Source organism: Mesocricetus auratus, unplaced genomic scaffold, assembly GCF_017639785.1.
Source record: "Mesocricetus auratus isolate SY011 unplaced genomic scaffold, BCM_Maur_2.0 Super-Scaffold_100042, whole genome shotgun sequence".
Taxonomy (NCBI): Eukaryota; Metazoa; Chordata; class Mammalia; order Rodentia; family Cricetidae; genus Mesocricetus; species Mesocricetus auratus.
In genome coordinates, this window is record NW_024429219.1 from 8,090,010 (window position 1) to 8,104,639 (window position 14,630).

The window sequence follows — 14,630 nt, forward strand, 5'->3', positions numbered from 1 at the left end:
GCCTGCCATGATACGGGTGAGAATGAGAATGGCCCCCATGGGCTTATATTTTGGGACGCTTGGTCCCCAGTTGGTGGAACCATTTGGGAAGGATTAGGAGGCGTGGCCTTGGTGAAGGAGGTGTGTCACCAGGGGCAGGCCCCTCCATTCCCAATCAGTGTTCTTGCTCTCTCTCTCTCTCTCTCTCTCTCTCTCTCTCTCTCTCTCTCTCTCTCTCTCTCTCTCTCTCCCACATTCCCCTCCCCCTCCTCTTCTCCTTCTGCCTCCTCCCTCTCTGCTTCACGTCTGTGGGATCAAGATGGGAGCTCTAAGTGACTGCTCCAGCGCCATGCCTGCCTGCCTGCCTGCCTCCTGCCGTGTCCCCACCATGATGTGCATGGATTCACCCTCTGTAACTATAAGGCCCCCAATAAACTATTTTTTTCTATAAGTTACCTTGGTCATATTGTCTAATAGCAGCAATAAAGGTAACTAACATAGCCTCCCGTCACCCTCCCACTGTCCCTACAGTGGAATAGGACCCCTCTAGTGAGGAACAGGACCACAGTGGCAACTCTGAGTAGGTTTCAGTAGAAGCCAGAGGTGTAGCCTGTGACTACCATCATCTGTTATAGCAATGTGATCTCACAATGATGGAGCATGGTGACCCCACGATGAAGTGACCACCCACTGCCAGGGCAAGACCCACTGTAGGAAATGGGACAGGTCCCTTCAGCACCTCGGACAGATGTCACCCTAGGAAGTCCTGGGTCTGACTGTTTCAGAACTGTGGACAGAGATCCCGGTTGCTCTCTGTGGATACAGGCGAGGTTCCTCAAACCATGCTTGCAAAGAGCAGTCTTCCCAGGGTTTGCTATTCTATTACGTGTGGCGCTGCTGTTTCCAGCTTTATATAACAAATTAAAGTCTGGCAACGTTGAAACGTATGTGTAATGAGAAGACTGACTTGTACAACACCCAACATGTGCCTCCCACTGCACCTTCTTCCTCCAATCCAAGGCTATCCCGGGGTTCCTGCATGCCAGGAAATGCTCAGGTTTCCAGCATTCTTGGAAACTGAAATCGTCAGAGTACATGCAAAAAACAAAAAACAAAAACAAAAAAACAGGACCCCTGGGACTCAGCTTATTTCCCAAAACCTAGACTCAAGAATATGTTCTAAGTGAAAGGAGAGGCTGTTTGCTTTAAAAAAAAATCCCTTTAAAATATATGACAATGACGATGACAGACTGAAGACCCGAGTCAGTGGTAATGCTCTCGCAGAAAACTTGAGTTCAGCTTCCAGCACCCACATGGCTGCTCACAGCCTCCTGTAACCATAGTTCCAGGGGGTCTAGCACCCTCTTCTGGCCTCTTATGGTACCCACACACACATGATACACATAAACTCATACACACACACACACACACATACATAGACACACACCATCAATTCACATGCTGAGCTTTCTTTAACCCATTTTTAAAGATTTTTTGTTTTTATTTTATGCATATGGGTGTTTTGCCTGCATATATGTACGTGCAACTCATATATGCAGTGTCCACTGAGGGCAGAAAAGGGTGTCAGATCCCTGGAACTGGAGTTACAGGTGGCTGTTAGCTGCCACGTGTGGGTGCTGGGAATCGACCATGGGACCTCTGGAGGAGCAGCCAGGGCTCTTACACACTGAGCCATCTCTCCAGCTCCAGTATGTTGAACTCTTATTGAAAGCCTACTGTGTGCTGGGCACTGGAATACAGTGGCTGGCCAATGAACTCTCCTGCCCTCAGGCAGTTTACCTTCCAGTAAGGGTGGGAATGTGACATAACCAATACCTGGGATCACTTCCACTTGTAGAAACTAAATACTTAGCGTCTTGGGTGGGAGTCACTGTCTGGATGGCCAGAGAGAGCTGTGATCAGGTGATGCCTGAGATGAGAGCTGAACGGTGAGAAGAGCCAGACATGGGGAAACCTGGACAAAATGCATCCCGAGAGAAGAGGGCCGCTACCAGCAAGGGGATGCGGTGAACACCACTGTGGTGCAACCAAAGTGGGGGGAGGGGGTCACAGTGAGTGGGAGAACGAGAGAGAGGAGGCGTGGAAGAAGAAAGTCTGGGGACTAGGGAGTAGGCTGGGATGGGGACAGGCTTTCGGGAGGAAAGGAAAAGCAGGCAAAGCCTTTAGTTCTCTCCTGGGTTCTCCTTCTCCGAGGAGGGCACCCCACCGCAGCCGATGGGATGTGTGGGCTCGGGCGGGTGGGATGCCAACCACAGAGACCGCACACTATCAGTTACTCATGAGCAAAAGAGGCAGCATTTATTTACAATGTGGGCGGACTCAGTCAGCAAAGTACTTGCTGTGTTAGCGTGAGGCCCTGAGTTCAGTTCCTAGGACCCACGTGAAAACGCCGAACGTGGTACTGTGTGCATGCAATCCCAACACCAGGGAAGCAAAGTCATGTAAACCTCTGTGACCTGACGGCCAGCCAGTGTAGCAAGCTCCAGTGAGGAATCCTGCCTCGTAAAGCAAGGTGAAGGGGCCGGAGCGATGGCTCAGGGGTTGAGCGCTTGCTGCTCGTGCAAAAGACCCAAGTTCACACACACCATCAATTCACATGCTGAGCTTTCTTTAACCCATTTTTGGTTTTATTTTATGCATATGGGTGTTTTGCCTGCATATATGTGCCTGCAACTCATGTGTGCAGCGCCCAGGTGGCTTAAGATAATCGGCAACTCCAGCTACAGGGAATCTGATTCCCTCTGTGGCCTTCATAGATGCCCCCACACATATGACATCCATTCACACCAAACACACACACACACACAGAGAGAGAGAGAGAGAGAGAGAGAGAGAGAGAGAGAGAGGTGAATTTTTTAAATCTTTTTTAAGTGTGAAAAACAGAGCAATGAGGAAATCCTCTGGCCTCTACATGTACACTCATCCACATGTATACACACACATACATAAACACATACAAATGTAACATGGGGGCTGGAGAGATGGCCCAGCAGTTAAGAGCACTGGCTGCTTTTCCAGGGGTCATGAGTTCAATTCCCAGCACCTACATGGTGGCTCACAACCTTCTCTAGTGGGATCTGATGCCCTCTTCTGGCATAAAGTTGTACATGCAGATAGAGCACTCACAAAATAAATTTTAAAATCTTATTTAAAAAAAATTCAATATGGGTACCACTTTGCAGGCACAAGACCAGAAAGACCACAGATATCAAGTCCATCCCCCACCTTGCCAGTCATAAACACCTGGACAACCCCACTTGTACCCAGGAGAACCACCCACCGGGAAGGACAAAGACAGCATGGCTTAGCGCCAAGACCCTGGTCCTTTGTCCCATCTCACTTGCTTACTGGGGACATTAGGCGAAGCCCTTCCTCTCTCTAAGGTTCATTCTTCTCATCTGTAAGACAAGTAAGTGACTCATTTGGACCTCGTGACCCTCCAGCTGAAACATCCATAAGTCTGTAAATTGCCCCTGACTCCATGTTCTGCCTATAATTGACTTTCACATTCAAGTGTCTCTTGTGGTCCTAAAACTCTCTCAAAATATAGACTGCAATTACTGTGCCCATTTGTTATCACGGACTGGATGTAAAATGTCTATGACTAACCACTTGATCTCCAGCTAGTGGCATGGCTTAGGAAGTCATAGAACCTTTGGGATGTGGAGCTTGGTTGTAGGAGGTATATCTCTGGGGCGGGCCTTGAGGTTTACCACCAGGTCCCTCTTTCTGTCCTGTCTCTGCTTCCTGGTCCACCAAGACATGAGCAAGCTGCCACGACAGCCAGCTGCCCCCATCACTACGTCTGCCCCCATCATAATGGACTGTACCTTCCACTGAGAGCCAAAATAAAACTTCCAGCCTAGTCAGCCGCAAAACTGCAGAGCCAAGAAAAATAACTGACACACTCTTTTCCCGGCAGAGACAATGAGACCTGGAGGCCACACGCGACTATCCACAAGACTTTGCTGCTTCAGCTACAGGGTGCTAAATGAGGGCCCATTGCAGCTTGCTCAGGCAAACTGAACTAACTGGAGGGCATTGACGTGGACACCCCCCCCACCTCACTCTCCCCAAGTCCTCTTCCCCTCCTCCCAGCCCCGTCTAGTCCCTGTCAGACCCTGGCTCTCCTGCAAAGCTAGCTTTATGGGGCTAGGAAGCCATCCCTGGCCTGGGCTAGGAAGCTGCCCCTGGCCTGGGCTAGGAAGCCGCCCCTGCCGCAGGCATTGCCATTTTCCTTTCAAGGCCATTGCCAGAGCTCATCACACAAGCCCCTGGCTGTAATTGGAGTCGTGGCTCATTAGCTAGGGAAGAGGAGGAGGACACTATGGGCTTTTCCTGAGAGTACTCTTTCAGAAGGTTTTCCATTCAAGGCTCCTGGTCTGGAACATGGTGTTTGTATGGAACAAACCACTCGCCTATCCATGCAGATCTACCCCAGAGCCTCCACAGGCTCCAATCCTTCCCAGCTGCCCTAGGCAGAACACAGCTGGGCTACAAACACTGAAGTCATATCTCAGAACCGGCAGGGCAGGGATCATGGCGACCCGAAGAGCCCATGTCACCCAGGGTCAGGTCCCTAAGGCTTTGATGTGTGCCTTGCACTGCAATTGGGTCGCAGTTGCAGTCTTGCTTTAAGTGTGTGTGTATGTGTGTGTGTGTGTGTGTGTGTTGGTATGTGCACATGAGTGCAGGTGTCTATGGGGGCCAGAAGAGGGAGTCAGATACTCTGTAGCTGGAGGCACAGTTGTGAGCTGCTCAATGTGAATTTTGAGAACTGTGGTAACTAGTTTTGTGTCAACTTGACACAAGCTAGGGTCATTTTAAATGGCCCCACAGATTGGCCAGGCAGCAACACTGTGTTACATTTTCTTGTTTGGTGTTTGAAGATGTCCAACAGCAATGTTTGAAGAAGTGCACTGTGGGTGGTGTCACCCCAGGGCAGGTGGTCCCAGGTGTATAAGAAATCAGGCTGAACAAGCCACAAGGAACAAACCAGTAAGCAGCGTTCCTCCATGGCCTCCGCATCAGCTCCTGCCTCCAGGTCTCTGCCCTGTGTGGGTTCCTGTCCTGACTCTCCCGGATGATGGACTATAAACTGGGAGGTGAAATGAGCCCTTCCTCCTCAAGCTGTTTTGGTGATGGTGTTTTATCACAGCGGTGGAGACCTTAACTAAGGCGGGGACCAAATGCTGGGGCTGGAAGAGCAGCAGGTGCTCTTAACAGCTGAGATCTCCCTCTAGCCCCAGAAAGTGTGTGAGCACACACATGTGCAAGTGTGTATGTGCATGCGTGTGTGTTGTGAACATGCATGCACCAGCATGCGAAAGTGGAGGCCAGGGGACAACCACGGGTGTTATTACTCAGGTGCCAATCATCTCCTCTCCAGAGGTTTGAGACAAGGTCTTTCTCTGTCCTGGGACTTACCATGTAGGCTAGGCTAGCTAGCCAGAGTCCTGGGGACCCTCCTGCTCCGCCTTCCCAATGCTGGGATTTATAAGTAGACACCATCATGCCCAGATTTTTTTCTTTTTTGGGGGGGCAGGGGTTTGAGGCAGGGTTTCTCTGTGGTTTTGGAGGCTGTCCTGGAATTAGCTCTTGTAGACCAGGCTGGTCTTGAACTCACAGAGATCTGCCTTCCTCTGCCTCCCGAGTGCTGGGATTAAAGGCATGCACCACCACCACCCAATTCCCAGCTTTTTTTTAAATAGGGGTTCTGAGGCTCAAACACAGATTCTCATGTTTGTAAGATAAGCACTTTACTGAGTCATCTCTCCAACCCCAATTGGGACATTAAATCACAGTTGGAGAAAGGAAGTCAGGGTAATTATACCCTGTGGGAGTGAGGCCTCCCCCAAATTATTCCCGTGCCATTTGTCCCCTGAGTGATGCTGTCCTTCCTCTGCAGGAGTGCTTGCACAGGCTGAGCTCTGGAGCGCAAACGCTGCATGCCATCACTGACTCGGTGGTGCGGGCATCTCCACTCCCTGCTCGACTGTTAAGAATTATTGTGCCCTGGACATGGTTCTGGGACAGCCACAGCAACAGAGAAAGAGACCCTGCCTCAGGTGGGAAACAATAAAAGAAAGGAAGAAAGAATCAAAGGAAGGGGAAGAGGGAGGGGAGGGGATGGAAGGAAAGAAAGAGAGAAAGTGTACTGTATGCATGCAGATGTCCCTGTAGTTCAGAAGGCATGGGTCCCCTGGATCTGGAGTTAGAGAAGGCTGTGAGCTGCCATGTGGCACTGGGAATGGGGACCTGGGTCCTCTGCAAGAGCAGCCAGTGCTTTCAACCGCTGAACCATGTGACAGAGGCGTTCTACAGAGCAGACTAGTGGCTGACCTTTAGACTAGGCTGACCTAAAGTAGTTAGGGGTGTTGACACCCTGGGAGGATGGGCATGACATCTTCAGTGCAGAGTAACTTTCCAGGCTAGGGACAACCAAGGCTTTGCTGCCCACTCCTCTGGAAAAAGGTCTTCAAAGCTTTTGCTCCATCATGTTGCCTCTGAGGCACATAATGTGAGACACTCTCTCTCTCTCTCTTCTCTCTCTCTTCCTCCTCCCTCCCTCCCTCATCTCTCTCCTTCTCTCCTCTATTTCTCCTTTTTTTCTCTTTCTGTCTCTCCTTCCCTCACACTGTCACCCCCTCTGTCCCAACCCGCAGGACACTCAATGTGGGTCTGGTGGACATCTAGGAGGCAGGGGACCAAGGACAGACGCCAAGACAAGAGTCTGATCAAGGCAACAACTTTATTCATCCCAAAGGGATTTATATAGGGGAAGGGAGGAGGGGGAGGAATTGGGATGTGCTGTAGCTGCGATGAACCTGGCAGAGCAAAGGTCAGTGGGATGGGTAGGGCATCCTGTGTCCTCTGGTAACCTAATTGCAGACTCTAATTTTATCTTTCACATTCCACCTTCTATTGTTTAAGCCTATGCCCTAGATGAGCCACAGGTCTGTTTCTGGAATTTGGCAAGTAGCAGGGTGGTCCAGAGTCACGTACTTTCTGCAGCCATTTCTGGTTGATGGCTGGAGGACCCTGATACCCTCCATAGCTCCCTGCCTTTGACAGTGTCTCATGTGTCACAGACTGGCCTCAAACTCACTATGAACTCTGATTATCCGGCCACCTTGTGCCACTTACTATGTTTACAGGGTTGGGGAATCAAACCCGTGGCCTCCTACATTCAGGCAAGCACTTTACCAGCTGAACCGCATCCCCAGACCCTTTTCTGTTTAAAAACAGTGTCTCACAAGGTTCTGCAAACTACCCCAGAAGTCCTGGACTAGAGCTACCCTCCACCCAGCGCCATAACACTTGGTTACTCCTTCCATTGTTAGATTGTCAACTTTCACCCTGGGGAAGAGTGATGCAGGAACATAAGCTACATACTGCACACTACCAGCCTGGTCAGCTTGGCAGAGGGTTAATACACGAGGTTTTTCTCTGGACATTCTCTTGTCAGTCGCTGGGTAACCTGGGTTCTCGTCTAAGCATGCTGTCCCCAAGCAAGGTCTGCACCCTATCCAAGTCCTACCCAGTCCCCTGAGCTGTGCCACACCACTGGCATGAGCCTTGAGTCCCCTCTCACACCGCAGAACAACATAATCTGTTCTTTATTATTAATTTATTCTTTACATTCGAATCCCAGCTCCCCCTCCCTCCTCTCCTCCTGCTCCCTCCCCTCCTCCCACACCTTCCATCTCAGTTTCAGGAGGTCCCATTTATTAATTGTTGCTCTCAGTGTCTGTACTACTGCTGTTCTATTTAGGAAGGTAGTCTCCTGTGCCTATGCATTCAAATGTATTTCCCACTTTCTCTTCTATGAGGTTCAATGTGGAGTCAAGACCATGACCGGGAAACCCACAGAATCAGCTGACCCAAGCTAGTGAGAGATCACTGACTCAGGTCTTATAAATGGGGAGCCTGTGTAACATCAAACTAGACTCCCTGAATGTAGGTGACACTGGTGTGACTAGGGCAATATACGAAGCTACTGGCAGTGGGTCCAAGGTCTAACTCTAATCCACAAACTGACTTAGTGGAGCCCATTCTATATGGAGAGATACCTTGCTTAGCCCAGGTATGGGGGGTGTGCCATGGTCCTGCATCAATGAGATGATGAGACAGACTTTGTTGACATCCTAGGGGAGGCCTTACCCTCTCCGAGGAGCAGATGGAAGATTTTTGTTGGTGGTGATGGCATGTGTGTTCAATTCCCTTCTTTTGGATTTGCTGCTGTAAACTCATCTATTGCCTGTGTTCTTGTGGATGTAGCTGACTTTAGTTGGCATTTTCCTTCTAGTACTTTCGGTAGGGCTAGGTTTGCGGGTAGGAATTGTTTAAATCTGGTTTTATCGTGGAATACTTTGTTTTCTCCATCTATGATTATTGAAAACTTTTCTGGGTATTCTCAGCACCTGGGGTTACGTGCCTTTAATCCCAGCATTAGGGAGGTATATAAGACAGGAGCAGGGGCTCAGTGCTGGCATTCAGTCTGAGAGTTAGTCTAGCCATGTTGAGGAGAGCATAGCAGTCTGAGTGGCTCTGAAGAGTAGTGAGTTTGGAAACAGTTTGAGATTTGTCCCTTTGGTCTGAGCTGAAGTAGAGGTAAGAGCTGGTGGCCAGTGGCTTTGCTTTTCTGATCTTCAGCTTGAACCCCAATATCTATCTCTGGGTTTTTGTTTTTTGTTTTTTGTTTTTTGACTACAGAGTATGGTAGTCTTGGCTGGCATCTCTGTCTGTAGAACATCTGCCCAGGACCTTCTGGCTTTCATTTCCATTGAGAAGTCAGGTGTAATTCTGATACACCTATCTTTATATGACCTGTCTCCTTTGCAGCTTGTAATATTCTTTCTTTATTCTGTATGTTTATTGTTTTCATTATTATGTGGTGAGGGGGCTTTTTTTTTTGGTTTTCTGAGACTGGGTTAATCTGTATTGTTTTGGAGGCTGTCCTGGAACTCACTCTGTAGACCAGGCTGGCCTCGAACTCACAGAGATCTGCCTCCCTCTGCCTCCTGAGTGCTGGGATAAAAGGTGTGCGCTATCAACACCCAGCCTATTTGGTGTTCTGTATACTTCTTGTATTTCCTTCTTTAGGTTGGGAAAGTTTTCTTCTCTTATTTTGTTGAATATATTTTCTGTGCCTTTGAATTGGACTTCTCCTTCTTCTATCTTAGGTTTTGGTCTTTTCATGGTGTCCCAGATTTCCTGCATGTTTCATGTTAAGACTATGTTGGATTTAACATTTTCTTTGACCAATGAATCTACTTCCTCTATTGTATCTTCAATGCCTGAACTTCTCTCTTCCATCTCTTGTATTCTGTTGTTTATGCTTGCATTTGTGGTTCCTGATCATTTATTTACCCAGCTTTTCCATTTCCAGAATTCCCTCAGTCTATGTTTTCTTTATTGCCTCTATTTCAGATTTCAAGTCTTGAATCGTTTCCTTCACTTGTTTGATTGCTTATTTTTCTTGGTTTTCTTTAAAGGACTTGTCGATTTTTTTTCCAATTTCTTTGTTCGTCTTTTCCTCCATTTCTTCAAGGCAATTTTTCATTTCTTCTTTAAGGCCTCCATCAAGGTGGCCGCTCCTCTGGGTGTAAATGGGGCTGAGGGTCCAATGGTCACTGTAGCAGCTAGCAGTGGGGTATCTCAAACTGAGAAATGGCAGTGGATGCTGGCTGGGACACAGGTGCTCTTTCCCAGGGGAACTTCTTGTGATAACTCCTGGAAGCCACTGCTTGGTGACTCGGGACTCCCTCTGACATCTATTCTTGAAGCACCTCCTGAGCGATTTCCCATGTCCTGTTTTCCATACCCACCCCACCCCCAGCCACCTGTCCCTGACCTGAGAATCCTCAGTTCCTTCCTCTTCTCTGCGCTTCTCTCTTCCTTCCTGGCCCCAGAGCTCCTGCTGCTGAGGCTCACCCTCCCCCCTCTTTCCCGCATGCTTGATTCCCCAGCAGGCTCCAAACTTCTTCATTCTCTGCTTCCCGCTCTTCAGTGCACAAAACAAACAGCACTGCACTGCCCTACCCTCCGTTAGCCTCTGGGTCAGACTACTGCACTCCACCATCTGCCAGCTGTGCAGCCTCTGGCACTCTGTCATCCCTGATATGTCTCCCTGTCCCGCCTGAAAAAGGAGGTATCACAGAGTTCATCTGGCTGGCTATGAAGATCTCAAGATTACCCAAGTGAAGAATTGCGCTTGGCTTGTGTATCGGTGAGCCCCGGGGCCTCCAGTTTCTACTTCAGATAGGAAGGAATCCCCAGAGACCCAGGCAGCTTTGGCCAACACCACCGCCCACTGCGACCCTTCTCTGCTTTCAGGACCACTCACAAAAAAAAGGACAGTCACTTAAAGGGTATTAAATTATGCAGCTAAGCTATCAACCAGGATTATTGGGTTCTGTTAAGAGTGAAGGGTCTTTGACGACAGCCCAGTCATCTCTGAGGCCAGTGTGCCAGGGAAAGGCTTTCTTAGGTAGTGCATCTGCAAGGGTGGGTTTTTCTGAAGCCGATTAGAATCGGCTTTCTACAGCTTCAGGGAAAGTGGAGAGTTTGTTTTCCGTCTTATCTCAGGGGAATGTCTTTTACTATAAGTTGTACAGACTCGGCACGCCTGGACCAAGTATCAAAATTCTATTAGGCAGAGCTGATGGGGGAGGGGGACAATCTGATGGAGTCAAACTTACGCTGGAAAAACAGAAAAAGAGAGTTTGGAGATGCAGCTCAGTGGGTAGAGTCTTTGCCAAGCATGCGCGAAGGCCTGGGTTCCAGGCCCCCACCACCACATAAACCTGGCATGGTGGTGCACACCTGCAGTCCCCCTACTCAGGAGACTACATAATGAGTTTGAGGCTAGCCTGGGCTACACAGCCTTGTCTCAAAAATTGAAAGTAAACAAATAAAATTTAAAAGGCAAGCAGTGTTTCATCCCCAACAAGAGAAGAAGACAATGAAGCTAGAAGAGGGAGGAGGAAGAGGAGGAGGAGGGGGAAGAGGAAGAGGAGGAAGAGGAGGAGGAGGAAGAAGAAAAATACTCTGCATATACAGTCATAACCACACCAACGGTAAAAGCCCCTAAGGGCAGAAAACCCAGTGTCAGTCTAGAATATGGCTCGGTGGTAGAGTATTTGTCTGTCATTCATGAGGCTCAGTCCCCTGAACAGCATTCATGCATACATACACACACATGCATGTACACATGCACACACATGTACACACGCTCATGCATGTACACATACACACACATGCACACACATACATATGTTTGCCTACACACAGGCAAACACACACATGCATTCACACACATATATGTACACTCACACACATATATTCACATACACATAGACAAACACATACACATACACACATGCATTCACACACATATATGCACACTCACACATATATTCACATATGCACAGGCAAACACGCACACACACACACATGTATTCACATACACACAGGCAAACACACAAATACACAAAATGCCACCAAACAAGATGCAGACTAGCCATGCAATGGAGTGTTGTTCAACAGAAAGGAAGGAACATGTCACTGGCATCCTTTCCAACACAGGTGAGCAAGCGGAAGCCCCACACTAGGGCCACATGCAGCGTGACTCTGTTCATGTAAAATGTCCACAGCAGGGACAGCCGGGAAGACAAGCATTGATGATTGTCAGGGGCCTGGGGTGGGGGGGTGAGGGGACTGAGGCTTCCTCAGAGGCCGCTCCGAAAGCGGTGCGGCTGGGGAATGAGCGACTGTGTGATGTCAGAATCACACAGCAAAGTCCTTAGAGCCCAGGAGGAGCTGCAGCCTGGGTCCCACCGTTTCATTCCTCCTCCAAGAGTGGGTCAGGGAGAGGCTGGTAGCACTGGGCACAACCCCCACAACCTTCACACTCACTTCCTTAATGTGGGGGCGGAGACAAAAGGCCATACGCGTGATGTCGACCGGCTTCGTGCTCTGCGGGAAGCTCAGGCCTAGGAAGCAGCAGGGAGGGGACAAGAGGCTTCCCCTCCCAGAAGACCCTGTGTGCAGAGAGGCTGGTCTGAGAAGGTGCAGCCCAGAGAGGGGTCTTCAGGGCCAAGCTCTGTGGGGCCGCAGCCTAGGTCAGGGCTTCCAAGCACAGTCTGAGAATTGAGTCAAGTCAGGACCCCACCCAACCCCAGGAGCCCTGCTCTATAGTCTGGGGATCCAGGAATGCACATGGTCCCCTGGATAGGTCAGCTCTGGTTTTGTTTGGAGATATCTGGGGTTGGGAAGCAGGGAGGAAAAGACAAGGACAGGAACCCTGGAGGAGCCCAAAGCCTTGGGCAAGGGAATCAGAAACCCAGGCAGCTCCTGACCCGCCCCACTCTCCTTCTGCAATGTTCTGGATGCTTGTCCCGACAGGGGCAGCACATCAGGGGGCCCACTCTCTGACTCCCCTGAGGCTGCTGCAGGCGGCTTTGTTGTGTTCTTCTGGTACAGTCAAAAGCGGCTCGCAGCTCCTCCCTCCCAGAGTTCCTCAGAGGGTCCCTGGAACACTGGAGTGTCTGTTTACAGTTCATTAGCTGCTTGACAGAGAAGCTCCCAGATCGAGAGACGTGAAGAGGAAGTGTCAGGGCTGGGCCGCTGCAGAGCCATCAGAAATGAAGATAAAGCTGCCTGCCAGTGAGGAGGACTGACAGCAGGGGCTGTGGCTCCCGCTGGGCATACAGCGGTGCAGGTGGCGGATGACCACAGGTCAGGCAGACTTTCAGACACACTGTGCCCCCAGCCCTGCGGCTAGCCACGCCCCCCAGCTCTCATCTGCTCCTCATGCCTGCTCTGATCTCGGCTACCACCCTGGAAAAGACCGGCACGTCCAACAATACTGACTAAGGCGACAGTCCCCGCATTCACCCTGTGAGATAGTCTCTGGCCACTAAAAATGGAGATTGTTTTTTCCTTGCCTGGGGAAACCAGGTGGGTGAGAAGAGAGCAAGATTCAGAATGGACACAAGAGCCTCAACCCAGTGAATGAAAACCCACACATAGAAAAAGAGAACCAAACCAAAGTGGTGGTGCTGGCCTGTGACCCCAGCACTTGGAAAGCAGAGGCAGGAGGTCGGGAGTTCAAGGTCATCCTCAACAGCTCAGTGAGCTCAAGGCCAACCCGGGCTGCATGAGGCCATCTCTCAAAAAAGCCAAAATAAGGGGCTGGAGAGATGGTTCAGGGGTTAAGAGCACCGGCTGCTCTTCCAGAGGACCTGGGTTCAGTTCCCAGCACCCACATGGCGGCTCACAGCTGTCTATAGCTCCAGTTCCAGGGGATTCAAGGCAGAAAGCAGCATGTAGGTGTTGTGTGCAGGCAAAATACTTATACACATAAAAATAAATAAATCTTTAAAAAAAAAGAAGCCAAATGGAATGGGATCCCTTAACCCTCAGTGACAATGACTGTCACTGGGTCATGGGGACAGGACAGACCCTGGGTCACTCTCCCTCTAGCTCATTGTTCCAGTTTGGTGCCTTGAGCCTGCTAACAGCTAATCAGTGTTCACTTTAAGAACAAAAGACTGGATGTCTGTGTCCACTATGTTCATTCCATTCTGCTACCCACAAGCGAAGACAGGCCCAAGAAGTCATGGCACATTCCCCCCCAAGGCCTGAGGTGCCCAAGCCCATTGTATCTTGCCCTGGGTTGGGACAACCTCTAGCAGCCACGTCAGAGCTTCATAGGGGAATCCAAAGCAGAAGCGGGCATACATTGCCACAATCACCCCTCCAGCAGCATTTGGGAACCTAGGAGCCTTCTTGAGAGACAAGCAGCCCATGGCAACCACCACCTCACACAGTACAGGCTGCTGTCCTCATTGGTACCCACAGGGAAGAACCAAGCATGGGTATTTGCATGTGACCAGGAGTCTGCAAGCCCTCAGCCCCATGACCCAGACATGGAGACCCAGAGCAGAGCCAGATGTGTGCTCTGCAAGAAGAATGGGATGGGGACACTCTGCAGGCTTCTCACTGACCCCTCACGGATAGCAGGAGCCCCGTCACAAGCTGCAGTGAGTTGGCTGGGGTCCCCCAAAGACACGGTCACCCAGAGACTATGACTATAATTAATTTGGAAGACGGGGGATACAGTTAAGCCTCTGGGGTGTGCACATGTGTGCACGGGAAGGCTGAAGGTTGAGATCCTGTGTCTTCCTCCATCACCCTCTGCCTTAGTTTCTGAGGTAGACTTTCTCACTGAAGATGGAGCTCACAGAACACCGTCAGCTAGGCTGGTTGGCCAGTGACCCCAGGGTTCTCCTGTCTCTACGTCTCCAACACTGGGATTGCAAGTACACACTACAAAACCCTGATTTGTTTAAACGTGGGTTCTTGGGATCAAACTCAAGTCCCACCATGCTTGTGTGGCAAACACTTTACCACCTGAGCCATCTCCCAGGCGTCTGAGAGCATTCAGTGTCAAGCCCCGAAAAGTAACACATGTCATCACAGGAGACAGAAGATGGTCAAAAATTCAGGAGACAAGGTAGAGACAGCTAGAACTGGGAGATGGTCACAGAGGACCAGATGGCCAGATGCCACCAGAGCCAGAGCCCGCCTCCCCTTCCCCCACCCCGAGCCTCTTAAGTAACTGC